The following is a 12501-nucleotide window of genomic DNA, read 5'->3' as shown; positions in this document are numbered from 1 at the left end:
ATCGAAAGCCTACGCAGGCATAAAACTTTAAAAGAGAGAGGGGGATAGGGGGAGAGAGAGAGAGACAGAGACAGAGACAGAGGGGGAGAGGGAGAGAGGGGGGTGGGGGCAGGATGTTAAAAGAATGGAGAAAAAAAGGTTTGAAAACAGTGTACGATCAATAATAGAAGAGCAAGTTGAAGCAGAATAGCAATTGAGTTGAGACGTCTTCTAAAAGCCTTTAAAAACAAATAGAAAAGATCAGAAAATAATATACAATTGTTTCAAAAGTAAATTTTTAAAAGGTAATCGGAAATAGAACAGATTTTAACAAAAGATAAAACAGAGGATTTTAAAAGACGGGAGAAAGAAAAGGTTTGAAGACGGTGTGTAATCATGAATAGAAGAGTAAGTGGAAGCAGAATAGCGATCGAGTTGAGACGTCTTTTAATAACCTTAATAAAAAGGAGGAAAAAAATCGAGAAACAATATTTGAAACCTGTGAATAACCAGTAACAGGAGATCAAAACCAAGAGAATGAAAAAGGGAAGGGGGTGGATGTTTAAAAATAATAATAATGAAAAGACTTGAAATGAAACATTTAAAAGGGATTAAAACCGTAAACGTATACGACTGTTCAAAAGTAAAGGTTAAAAAGGTAACAGAAGGTAAAACCGATATAAAAGAGATTAAAAAAGACAAAGGAAACGAAAAAAAAAAAAAAAAAGAGGAAAAAAAAAAAAAAGGATGTGTTCTCCTGGAGACGGTGCGCTCTTAACGGTTTCACCGAGAAGTCTTTCTGTCGTCGCCCTGTTTCGTGAACTCAGCTTGCTTTTTCCGCGGGCCTCTGTGCTGCCCTCGGTGCCTGTGGGCAAGTAGATCGCGCCCCCTCCTGGCACCGCGTTCGGATGCTGCGTTCCTGCCGGGAAGGAGGGAGGGTGGCTGGCCGCCTGCCCTCTCCCGGCGCCGGTCGCTCCGCTGCTCTGTGCGGCTGTGTGCTCCGCCTCGGGTCGGCGCTCCTCTCCGTAGGTGGGCTCGGGGAAGACCGTGGAACCGCCCCGCCCCTGCTGCATTCCAAAACTCGGCTCCTTCTTAGTCTTGGTGGCGCGAGTTCTCTGAGGTACCGGGGCAGATATATAATATCTGCCTCAGGCTGAAAACGAGTCTCAGTCCTGCCTAGGAGGTTGCAGAGCCCACGGGTGCGGATTCGAGTCTCGGCCCCGCCCCCGCTCCCGCCCCCGCCCGCGCGCTGCGCGCCGCGCGCCAGGGGCTATGGCGGCTGTGGCTGCGCCCCGCCTCTCTTCTCGCGAGAAGGGCCGGTGATGGCGCCGCGGGTCTGAGGAGATGGAGGCTACGGCGCCCCTCCCCCCAGGGCACACCGGCCGTGTTGCTTTGCCTTTCTTTCCCCGTAATGGACGGGTTGGGGGGGCGGGTTGTTCTGCTCTGTATCCCCTCCCGGCCACGGCGCGTGGTGCCGCCGACACGGTCCTCTGCCCGGCTCGTGCGGCCTGTCCCGGCCCCCGGCTGCCGGCCTGCGACTCGGGCTGGGTGTCGCGGGGACCCTCTGTGCCCGTTTCACTTGGATCGGTCGGTCAAGGGGCGCTCCGGGCAGATCAGAGACTCGGAGGCTCCCCCACCGTCCCGTCGGCCTCTCCGTGGGAGAGGGGGAGGTTTGGCGAACGAGCCCTATTCCTCCTCTGCCGGTCCCTCCCGCACTGTTTTGCTTTTGACTCTTTCTTTTCTCCTTTTCTCCTACCAGATTTTGGGCGTCTTTGTCTTTCGAAGAGGGCGGTGTTCTGTCGGAGTTCCGCAGGTGGTCTGATTGGCCGAGTGGGTCCGTCGATGTGAGTTTTGGTGTATTTGTGGGAGAGGGTGAGCTACGAGCGTCCTTCTACTCCGCCGTCTTGCTTCTTCTCGGGTTATTTTTGAAGAGTAGGTGCTGGGGATTGAACCCTGGACCTTTATTTTTTGCATGCTAAGCATGGGCTGTACTGCCTGATCTCTAGACCCTCCCCACCGCAACCCCCCCCTTTCCCACCGCCTCCATAGTACTCGATGAATCTCCTACCTAGATATCTATGCTTCCTTGGAATAGGGCCGTCGTTTTCTTCATCGGATTGATGCACGTCTGTGGATTCGTCTCGTTTCTCTCCACTGCGGTGGGTGGCATCGGGGCGTGGGGTGGGGTGGAGTGGCGTGGGCTGGGAACAGTTCTTCACGTGTAGAGGTGGAGCGGAGCGATGAGGATGGTGACTGTTTCCCCGAGTGCTCGCGCCGGGTGATGGAGGCCTGTGGTCTGACTTGGAAGAGGACTCGGGTGACCAGAACAGAGCCCGTGTGGGGTCGTTGTGGAGGGAGGAACTCCACCCCCCCCCCCAGCCCCAGCCAAGGCACTCGTACCTCATCGAGGGACGGTCGGCCGAAAACAAACGAAAGCTGTCAGAGGTTTGGGGGTGGGGGTGAAGGTGTGTGTCTGTGTGTGTGTGTGTGTGTGTGTGTGTGTGTGTGTGTGTGTGTCTGTGTCTGTGTCTGTGTGTCTGTGTGTCTGTGTGTGGTGTGTGTGGTGTGTGTGTGTGGTGTGTGTGTGTGGTGTGTGTGGTGTGTGTGTGTGTGTGTGTGTCCCCGTTCCCCGTACCACGGTCTCTGGTCGAGGCCCCCCCGAGCGGAGAAACGCACGCCAGGTTGTCCGGCCGCGTGTCCCTGCCACCCAGAGATCCCGAACCGTCCCGCTCGCTCCCCTGCCATGTGCCATGTGCCACCTGCCTGTCGGCCGGGCGCTATTTTAGACCCTGCGAAGAAGTCGACCGGACGGACGGGCCGGGCCGGGCCGGGCCGGGCCGGGCCGGGCTGAGCCGAGCCGAGCCGATCTGAGCCGAGCCCGTCCAGGCTGGGGTGGGTGGTGCTGGGTTCAGAGGAGTGGGGTACAAGCGGGAGGCGGGCGTCGATGGAGGGGAGGGGGAGGGGGAGGGGGAAGGGAGAGGAAAGGGGAGGGGAGGGGGAGCAGGGATGACGATGGTCTGGGGCTTGGCTTGTGGGGTGGGGGTGGGAGGGATGGTAGCCATCCTATGACTTTCTCTCCCTACCCCGCCTTTTGCAAGTCTGTTCGAGTGACAAGGTGGTGCTGGTTTCTGGCTGGTGCACACCATAGTGATTCTGTTCTTCTTTTTCCTGGTCTTTTTCAGGAACCCTCGTCCCGAGGGACTGAATCTAGTGCCCTGTGCTGCGCGGTACGACCTAGGGGTCGAATCTGCCAGGAGAGGACTTACAAGGATTTGGAGGATCCTGGAAAACTGCTACCATCCAGAATCCTACATGGATGTTCAAGATCTTGTGGATGGACGGACGGACGGACGGAAGACGGATCGAATGGAGGCCCCGCCCCATCCCCTGGACCCCTAGGCCCAGGAGGATCGTGATGGGTCTGGAAAGGACTCTTCCGACGAGGGTCTCGGGATGGACTTTCTCGGTCCGCGGAAGGTGTTTCTGCACAAAGAGGAAGAGAGGGGCGTTCTCGGCCAGAGAGCCCGAACCGCCTCCTTTCAGGGATCCGCTCCAGTCAGGGTTGGGGTCGGGGTCAGAACGCAGCCACCGACAGCTCCCCTCCCTCGTCTTGGCTCTCCAACTTGGGAAACCCTCCTCCCTGCCCCCTCACCCATCTTCTCGTCAGCCGGCCTCCAGCTTCCCCGTGCCAACCACCTCTCTCATGCTGCCGGACTTTCCTCCTCCTTGGGCTGCCAGGAAGCTCTCCCGCTCCTCCACGTGCTTTGGCTTGGAATCCCTGACAAACACAAGCGGTGCTGGTGGGCGGGGCCGCGGGCCGTGGCAGAAGGACTCCCTTCATCTTATGGGAGCGATTTTTATCTCCATAGAGGTGGCGATTGAGAAAACACATAAAATCACTCAGAAGAATACCCATGTGTAGTGTCCCTGACCTAGATCCGTGTCTGTCTGTCTGTCTGTCTGTCTCTCTCTCTCTCTCTGCCTCTCTCTCCATTTCGCTATTCTGTGTGTGTGTGTGTGTGTGTGCGCGCGCGCGCGCATGCGTGTCTGTCTGTCTCCCTTGTCTCTCTTTCCTCTCCTCTCCCCTCCTCTCCTCTTCCCTGTTCTCCCCCCTTCCCCCTCACCCCTCCACTCCTCTCTTCTCCCCTCCACTCCTCTCCTCTCCCTCTTCTCCTCTCCCCTCGCCTCTTCTCATTTCCCCTCCCCTCCCCTCTTTTCCCTCCTCTCCTTTCCTGTCCTCTCCCCTTTTATCCCTCCTCTCCTCTGCTCTCTCTCTCTCTCTCTCTCTCTCTCTCTCTCTCTCTCTCTCCCCCCTTCACTTCCCTCCCTCCTCCCTACCCCCCCAACCCCTACCTTCACAGGGCCTCATAGATTGCAATCGGTTTCCATGAAATGTGATGAAGAGGGAATGAATTTTAGAATGATATCCCCATGCCATCGAATCCTTCTTCCCCAGGGATAGCGACTTATTTGTGGTCGTGTTTGTTTTTGTTTTTCTTGTTGTTGTTTTGGGGCGCATCGAGGGCGCAGGAGGCGTTGGGAGTGAGGGTGATGTTTCTCTTTCTGTCTGTCTCCTCCTTAGGAAGGATTTTAAGAGGAGGGAGGACCCACAGAAATCTACCATCTTGTCTCGTACTGCAGCTGTGTTTGAGCTTCCTATACGATCTGGGCGGAACACTCCCCACCCTCACCTCAAGCCGCCATTGCCGCCCCCTCAGCCCCCCTGCACCCCCGTCCAGTCCCACACTTGGGGCGGTGGTTGGGCATAGGGGGATGTTGGCGGGGTGGTGGTTGGTGGGGGGTGGGGTGGTGGAGGAAACCAGAAAACAGACCACTGTGGCACGTGGGTGACTGGGGCTTCAGGGTGAAGGAGGATGAATAAAATGGCCGGAATTAGGCTAACGGATTGCTTCTTCTTTTTTTGGCGGGGGGGGGAGGGGAGGATCATTAGGTCATTCATTCATTCATTTGCTGGGGGGGGGGGGTGTCATTCGGTTTCTTATGCTCGCCCTGAAAACGGTCAACTGTCCTGACTGACTGGTTGCTGCTCACGGTTCCAGGCCTGTTGTTGAAACTGGAAGCTATCGATCTTACTGTTTCTACTGTATTTCACTCATTGAAAGTCATCATCATGCTGGGTCTCTGAGTCTTTCTCCGAGGAGAAGGTCGGTCACGGGACTAGTGACCTGACAAAATAGCCTGAGTGACCAAGAAGGCCACACCTTGAGTGCTTATGAGATAACGAGATCTAACCACCAGCCTCTATAGAATGGGTCACCTGGAGGCATCGTGACACCATTCTGAGTCTTCTGATGAGAAAACGATTCTGTGGATGGTGATCGATGCCCGATTGTTTGAGCTATGGCTCTAGAACCACCCCACCCACTCCATCCCCAAGGTGGGTACACAGTTTTGAAGACGCTAGCCTGCTGTGAATCCCCTTTGCCCGGCAGAGCGATAAAATGGCCTCTTTGCTTCTAAGCTCCAAGACCTTGTCTCTGGATTCTTGGGCTCGTCGGGGACGGGGGCCGAACTTTTGGCAACAAGCGTGCTTCAGAAACAGCGGATGCCCGAGAAGGACACTCTGCCTCTCCCTCTTCTTCCGGGCCTGAAATGGGGAGGAAAAAAAAATCGCTTCCCCTGGAAGCCGGAGTCCGGAGCCCGCCATCCGGAGGGACTTCTGGCTTGGCCTTCTCCTGGGGTGGGGGGGAGGGCACGCCACTGCACGTGTTCTTTGTCAACTCCCTGTTTCTCTCTTCTCGAGTTATCTCTTTGGGACGGCTCCCACACTGGGTGAAAACAGACAGACTGGCTGGTATGTCTCCCTACCCCACCCTTCGCCCCCAAATGACTGATCTCCTGTCCCATCAGAATCACCACTTGTTTTCCAACGTGGCTTTCTTGGATCCTGGAGGACTTGTAAAGGAAAAGCCCAGCTGGGCTAACAAGCTAAAGTCACAAATCTAAGTGTGATAAGTGTCCGTTTACTGATCTAAGTTCTGCTGGGCTAACTCGTAAATCTGAAGTTTAGTGTCAGTTTACTGGGCTAACAAGCTAACTCGTAAATCCAAGCTCAACAAGTGTCAGTAACGTGATCTGTTCCAAATTGATAAGCTCCAGTGTACTGATCCTTTGCTTTTTGTTGTTTGAGCCTTATTGGCGAATAGACCCATATTTGTAATTAACCCTATGAAACCTCATGTGCACGTCTTGGAGGTGCTCAGAGCTTCGGAGCAGAAGCCCCTCTGAGCCCGCCGGCGTAATAAATCTGAGTACTCCAACCCTCCGAGTGGTGCTTGTTTCTTGGCTGGCCTGTCATTTCCGTAACAGACTGATATCAACTTAGAGCCAAGATGGGCGCAGAACTGAAGGAGCTTCTCGGCTGGCCTAAGAAGCCTGTCGTCGTGATGTGGGAGGCATTCTTTACGAGGGACCTATCTGATTAAGTGCTTGACCGCCTTTTGGACTTTGAACCAACTTGGAGATAGGAACTAGGATGAGAGGGCACCCGAAATAGCTCAGCAAACTCTTCTCCATCCTTAGAAGACAGACAGACAGACAGACAGACAGACAGACAGACAGAGTGTGTGTGTGTGTGTGTGTGTGTGTGTGTGTGTGTGTGCGCGCGCGCGCGCGCGCGTGTTTGTGCGCGTGCGGGGGTGTGGGAGAGGGAGGAGATGACGTCAGCGTACTGGACACTGTTTCAGTGACATGGGGAGTGCTGTCAACTAGGAAGGAACGTCATGTATTCTTCAGCCTTGTGTCTGTACAGGTGGGTACACTCAGGGTTCCAGAAAGGATGGGATATTCCTGGCAGTCGTCTACTGCCCTGGCATCGAGGGCTGGCTGGCTGGCTGGCTGTCATCCAAAGTGGAGGCTCTCGTGAAAGGGACGGAACCGAGTCCCAAGGAGATGCCTCCTTCACTGACTTTCATGCAAACACAGTGGACCACAGCCTCCGGAAAGAGGGTGGGTGGCACACGTGGCCCCAGTCTGTTCTGTCCATTCGGCAAATGGCCTGGGTTAGGGGAAACCCAGCATGGCGACCATCCGACAGGCCGACCCACCGACCCACGGACGTGCTCGGTTTCTCCCAGCTCCCTGGATGACCTCCCCCACCCACCCCCACCCCACCCGCATTCCTTCACCCACCGTGGTGTCTGGTGTCAGGGCACTTGGAAGATGACTCCCATTGTTCAATAGACAGGGGCAGGAAGATTCCTATAGGACCGCAAAAACAGTCAACTGGCCATACACACATACATACATACGTACAAACGTTTTGTCCCCAGAGGCCTCAGACCTCCTCTCTCTGGACCCGCTGAACCCCAGTAACTGGCCCCCATTCAACTGCCACATAGTAGGGGTCATCCAGACGTTCTTGGGATGGTAGGTATGACTTCCAAAGGGGTTGAAGCCTTCCTTCCCCCGCTGCAAGCCTGATGCCATCAGCATGGCCAGGACACTGCTACAAACAAACAAACAAACAAACAAACAAACAAACAAACAAACACACACACACACACCACCACCACCACCACCACCACCACCACCAACAACAACAACAACGACGACAACAAAAGACAAACACATGCGTATGTGACTTGGGGACATACTTTCCGCAGCCTCCAGGGACGAAGGCACTCGCTTCGCTGGGTAAATCCTACGAGGCTTCACTAAAGCGCTTGCCAACTTACTTCTCAGAAGGATCGATCTCTGCCCCCATCACCCGCCATCATCAGGCAAGGTCGTCAGAATCCATGGGAGATATAGACTAGAAGAAGAAGTAGAGGAAGGAGGAGGAGGAGGTGGAGGAGGAGAATCAGTGACATGAGGTGTGTACGACTTCTTGTCTCCAAGAGGATTGAGTTTTAAATTTTTTTCTTTTCAGATACAAGGGAAAATAAACTTTTGTTTTTTCCCCTTCCTTCCCTTTTAGAGGCGGACACCCACATGGTAAATATCATACCTCTGTCAGCAGAATGGAACCCTTTCTCTTTTTCTCCCTCCCTGACCCTTCTGGGATTCAGAAATCCTCCGTGAGGATTTTTCTATTCTTGGCAGCAGAGTTATTAGCATCATTGACTTGGAGGCAAAAACTTAGGTTTCCATTAAACTGGGATAGACATGCATGGATAAGAGATACTAGTGCTACTCGTTTTCCTTAGGGTTCCCCTGTGTCTGTGGTGTGTGTGTGTGTGTGTGTGTGTGTGTGTGTGTGTGTGTGTGTGTGTGTGTCTGTGTCTGTGTGTCTGTGTCTGTGTGTCTGTGTGTCTGTGTCTGTGTCTGTGTCTGTCTGTCTGCCTGCCTGCCTGCCTGCCTGCCTGCCTGCCTGCCTGCCTGCCTGTTTATTGTAGGAACTCTCTGTCAATGGAAGTATAGTTGACTTACAATGTTGTGTTCATTTATGACGTACGGCATAGTGATTCACTTATTCACACACACACACACACACACACACACGTATACTTTTTCAGGATAGGTTATTACAAGCTATTGAACATAGTTCCCTGTGCTAGACAGTAGGACCTACTTGTGTACCTAGTTTGTATAGGGTGGTTTATATCTGCTAATCCCAAACTCCTGATTTATCCCTCTGCCCTCCCCCATTCCTCCACCCTACCCTGTCCCCTGTGTTAACCATCGGTTTCTTTTCCATGTCTGCGAGTCCAGTCTGTTTCTGGTTTGTAAATAGGTTCCTTGGAGTCTTTTTAAAATGGAGTTATTTATGTATGGATGGGTGTCTTGACTTACTTTCAGATCCCACCTAGAAGTGATGGCATAGGATATCTGTCTTCCTCTGGGTGACTGACATCACTAAAGCTACGGAACTCTTCACGTATGTGCGTGTGTCGTCCACGTTCAGGGGCCGTGCTGATCTTCTCTGGATGGTTCCCGTGTTAGTCGATGTGCTGTGGCAGCAAGCGCTTGCCTTAGGGTTTTTGTCTCAACCTGAAAGCCGGCCCGGAGACTGAAGGTCTTCTAGTTGCCTCCACTATCTGCCTAGGACCATCTCCACGAACGTTTCCCATTTTCTCTCACCCTTTTGTCTTGGCATCATTGAGTACTAAAATGCTCCGTCTCCTGAAGCCCTGCAGACTGAAGCTGGACAACGGGAGGTAAACGTCAGAGAAATGGCCACAACAGCTCCTGTGGAAACCATCCTAGGGCCTGTTTTTGGAGGAGCCGCTCAGAGAGTTGAGCCGAACACCCCAGGACATCATCAGAGGCATTTCAAACTGCTCGAGCCATTTCGATGACCCCGATGTGTGGAAATCTCCTACTAGACTGACCCCCTACTCCCGGCCCTGAATCTGGTTTCTCATCTGCTCCAATGATTAACTTTTGTGCTGTACTTTGGTTTTCCACACAAGTGCCTCTTAGGCGATACCTGACTGCTTGCTCCCTAGGCCTAGCTTCAGAAGCCCATCGACACCACCGCCTCCTGAGACGAGATACTACAACTGTTTCCTTGAACAGACCTGTTCTCAGAACTAAGAAACTGGGTCCATGAAACGCAGGCCCTCTAGGAAACTATTCCCTCCCTCCTGCCCCCACACCACACGCACGCATGCACGCTCAGACGCACGCACGCACGCACGCACGCACGCACGCATGGACGCACATGCACAGTCAACAGCCCAGCTTTTAATGTGTAAAACTTCCAGGGAAGTTACAGAATAGGGAAATGTTGGGGTCCAGAGTAGGCTGCCCCAAAATGTGCCCGATGGACTATGCTGAATGAAAGGGACTTCACAACTGGCCAAGGGGGAGGGTATAGGTCAGTGGTAGAGTGTGTGCTTAGCAAGCAAGCACAAGGTCCTGGGTTTAATCCCCAGTACCTCCGGTCAAAAATAAATACATAAAATCGAATTCCTCTCCCCGCCCCCCCCCCCAAAGTATACACTGCTGTATGTCAACTCTGTCTCAATAAAACTGGAAGAAAAAAAGGAAAAAAAAATGATTTAACAAAAGAAGGAAAGAAACAAACAAAGAACTGCCCGAGGCAAGAGGAACACTCTGGCCCTCCTTTCTGCCTCCCTGGAAGCAGGGGAAAAAGAATTTTGTTTTTTTAAAGTCTCCCATCCCAGAGGAATCTATCAAGTCAGAGGTCTGCTTCCATGCCCTTCCATGATTCTCAAACGGTGTAGTGGGGTTTACCCAGATTAGGAAAAGGAGGGGACTCCTTTGGCCTGAGACCAGGCGAGATTCTCCCCCTCCCTCCCGCCTCCCTCCGTGCAGTTGGGACGGGGTGGCCTAAGGGTGGGGAAATTGAAACCAAAGAACAAAAGCCGTTCAACAGAGAGGAGCCGGAGGCCAAGTCAAAGGCTCTGACCTGAGCACAGAGCTTTCTGCATTTGAATGAAGCGATTGAACGAGGCCCTGCCGAATGGATCCTCCTGACGTCCCCGCCCCCGCTTCCAGGAGACAGTCAGTCGATTTGGGACCGATCGGTGGAGAAGGCCTGTGAGGCGGCGGCGGCGGCGGTGGCGGCGGCGGCGGCGGAAGCAGCGGCGGGGGCGGGGGGGGGGGGTGGTGCGCGGGCGGGGGCGGGACCAACGGTCGCTCCAACTCTGCCTGCCTGCCTGCCTGCCTGCCTGCCTGCCTGCCTGCCTGCCTGCCTGCCTGCGGGGCTGAGGCCTGAGGGCCACGCTGGTTCCTGCCACTCAGGGAAACTTCTGCGGGTGTTGCCGAAAGATCGCCCTCCCCGACCCCGTCCCTGACGAGCCAAATAACCCAGAGACAGGGTCTTAGAGTTTAGAAGAAAAGAGGCAGCTTGATTGCTTTGCTGGGCAAAGGGGACTCACAGCAGGCTAGTGCCCTCCAAACTGTGAACCCGTCTTGGGGTTGGGGTTTCATGCTTCTGTGGACGAACAGGTTGGAGCATGAAAGGGAATCACAACAGGCGGGAGCACAAAAGGTGCTCATGATCAACAAGGGTCTCTGATGAAACTTGCTCCTAAATCTGGATGAGTGTCTGATAACATGGGACCTCCTGGTGGTCTAGTAGGTCATCAGCCCGTGACCTTCTTTATCTGGTCAGACTCACCCGGCGGCACCAGCGCCACGGAGGAACTCGGGGTGGGGGGTGGGGGGTGGGAGGGGGCTGGTCGTTCTCCTGAGCTTATCCTCCCGTGACTCCCTTCCTGGGGAAAGACTCAGACGCCAAACATGATTGTCAAGTTGAACGATCAGAGGAAGGTCAAATCAAACAGTTAGAATCGACAACTTTAGCTGTTTTTAACAGTGGGCCTGGAGCTGGGAGCGGTGTCTGGTCAGTCGAGTTTGCTGATCGTTCTAAAAGCAAGCAGTAAGCATAAAGCCAAAAATTGGCTTAGCCTAAGTGCGGCCACTTCATGATTCCTCCTTCACTGGGGGCTGAGGCGTGGGGGAGGGCGGGGGTGGGGGACAGGACTGAGGTGGCGGCGAACTTCTCCGTGAATGCTCGGAGCCGAACTGCTCTCTGGGCCTAGGTCTGAAAAAGGCCTGAGTCTCAGCTATGACAGATTCTCTCTCTTTCTGGGCACATGGACTGACTCGCCCCGCATCCTCCCATCCTGTCAGACCCTTTGGACACACACCTCCACCTGAAGAGTTCTTTGGCCTCGTCCAGAAAAAACAAACACACGCACGAACAAAACCAAACGAGCACACAGAAACCCTGCTGATCTCCTTGGACCCCATTCACTTCGGAGAGTCCCTCTCGTAGAAATCCCCTCTGATCGATGATTTCACCACAGCCGCCTCCCTTTCTCCGGCACAGTGACCCCCCACCCCCACCCCTGCGTGGGCCCTGTCCCTCTACCTATCAAAAACCAAACCCCAGGAGAAAAGAAAATCAGAATGCTGTTTTGAGCCACTGGATCTGTGAAAGGAACCAAACAGAAAGCTGAAATAACCAAACCAGCCGAACACCAAAAGCGAACAGACAGATACCCCAGAAAGAAGGGCACGCTGACCCTTGCCCCTTTCCTTCCTGGAATCAGGACATAACATAGATCTACACCCCACCCCCCACCCCACCCTCCCCAGATGTCTTCTTTATGCCGGAACGAGAGTGACGTTCTTATTGTCAACGGTGCTGTTATGGAAATGACAGGCCGGCCAAGAAACAAGCACCACTCGGAGGGTTGGAGTACTCAGATTTATTACGCCGGCGGGCTCAGAGGGGCTTCTGCTCCTAAGCCTTGAGCACCTCCAAGACGTGCACATGAGGTTTTATAGGGTTAAGTACCAGCTTGGGGTATTCGGCCAATAGGCACGCAATAGCTTTAGCAACATCATTATCACGAAAGTAGAGGCAGTGAGGCAGCAAACCAACATTTCAAGGCCAGATATGTCTCTTTGAAAATCCAGCTGGCTAGCAAAATATGAACAGGGAATCAGCAAACCGGCACTTATTAATTTAGATTTACGAGTTAGCCCAGCAGAACTCAGATCAGTAATCCGACACTTGTTACACTTAGATTTGCGACTTAGCTTGTTAGCCCAGCTGGGCTTTTCCTTCACAGTGTAAAGCGG

General features: G+C 53.7%; 1 long non-coding RNA gene and 1 other non-coding gene across 3 annotated transcripts; both read right to left on the bottom strand.

Annotated features, from left to right (window-relative positions):
* Positions 1-5709: 5709 nt before the first annotated feature.
* Positions 5710-10479, bottom strand: LOC141577430 (uncharacterized). 2 transcript variants are annotated; one of them, XR_012506299.1, is made up of 4 exons: positions 10316-10479; positions 8734-9084; positions 7596-7753; positions 5710-7200 (listed from the first exon to the last, which is right to left on the bottom strand). It is a non-coding gene; the product is annotated as an uncharacterized LOC141577430 (long non-coding RNA). The 2 variants fall into 2 exon arrangements; XR_012506300.1 differs by lacking the exon at positions 5710-7200 and adding an exon at positions 7217-7447.
* LOC141577597 (U6 spliceosomal RNA) lies at positions 8799-8907 on the bottom strand. Its single transcript, XR_012506851.1, has one exon. It is a non-coding gene; the product is annotated as a U6 spliceosomal RNA (small nuclear RNA).
* Positions 10480-12501: the final 2022 nt, after the last annotated feature.

The sequence above is a fragment of the Camelus bactrianus genome, chromosome 4 (assembly GCF_048773025.1).
Source record: "Camelus bactrianus isolate YW-2024 breed Bactrian camel chromosome 4, ASM4877302v1, whole genome shotgun sequence".
Taxonomy (NCBI): Eukaryota; Metazoa; Chordata; class Mammalia; order Artiodactyla; family Camelidae; genus Camelus; species Camelus bactrianus.
This window is presented reverse-complemented; position numbering and strand designations above follow the sequence as displayed.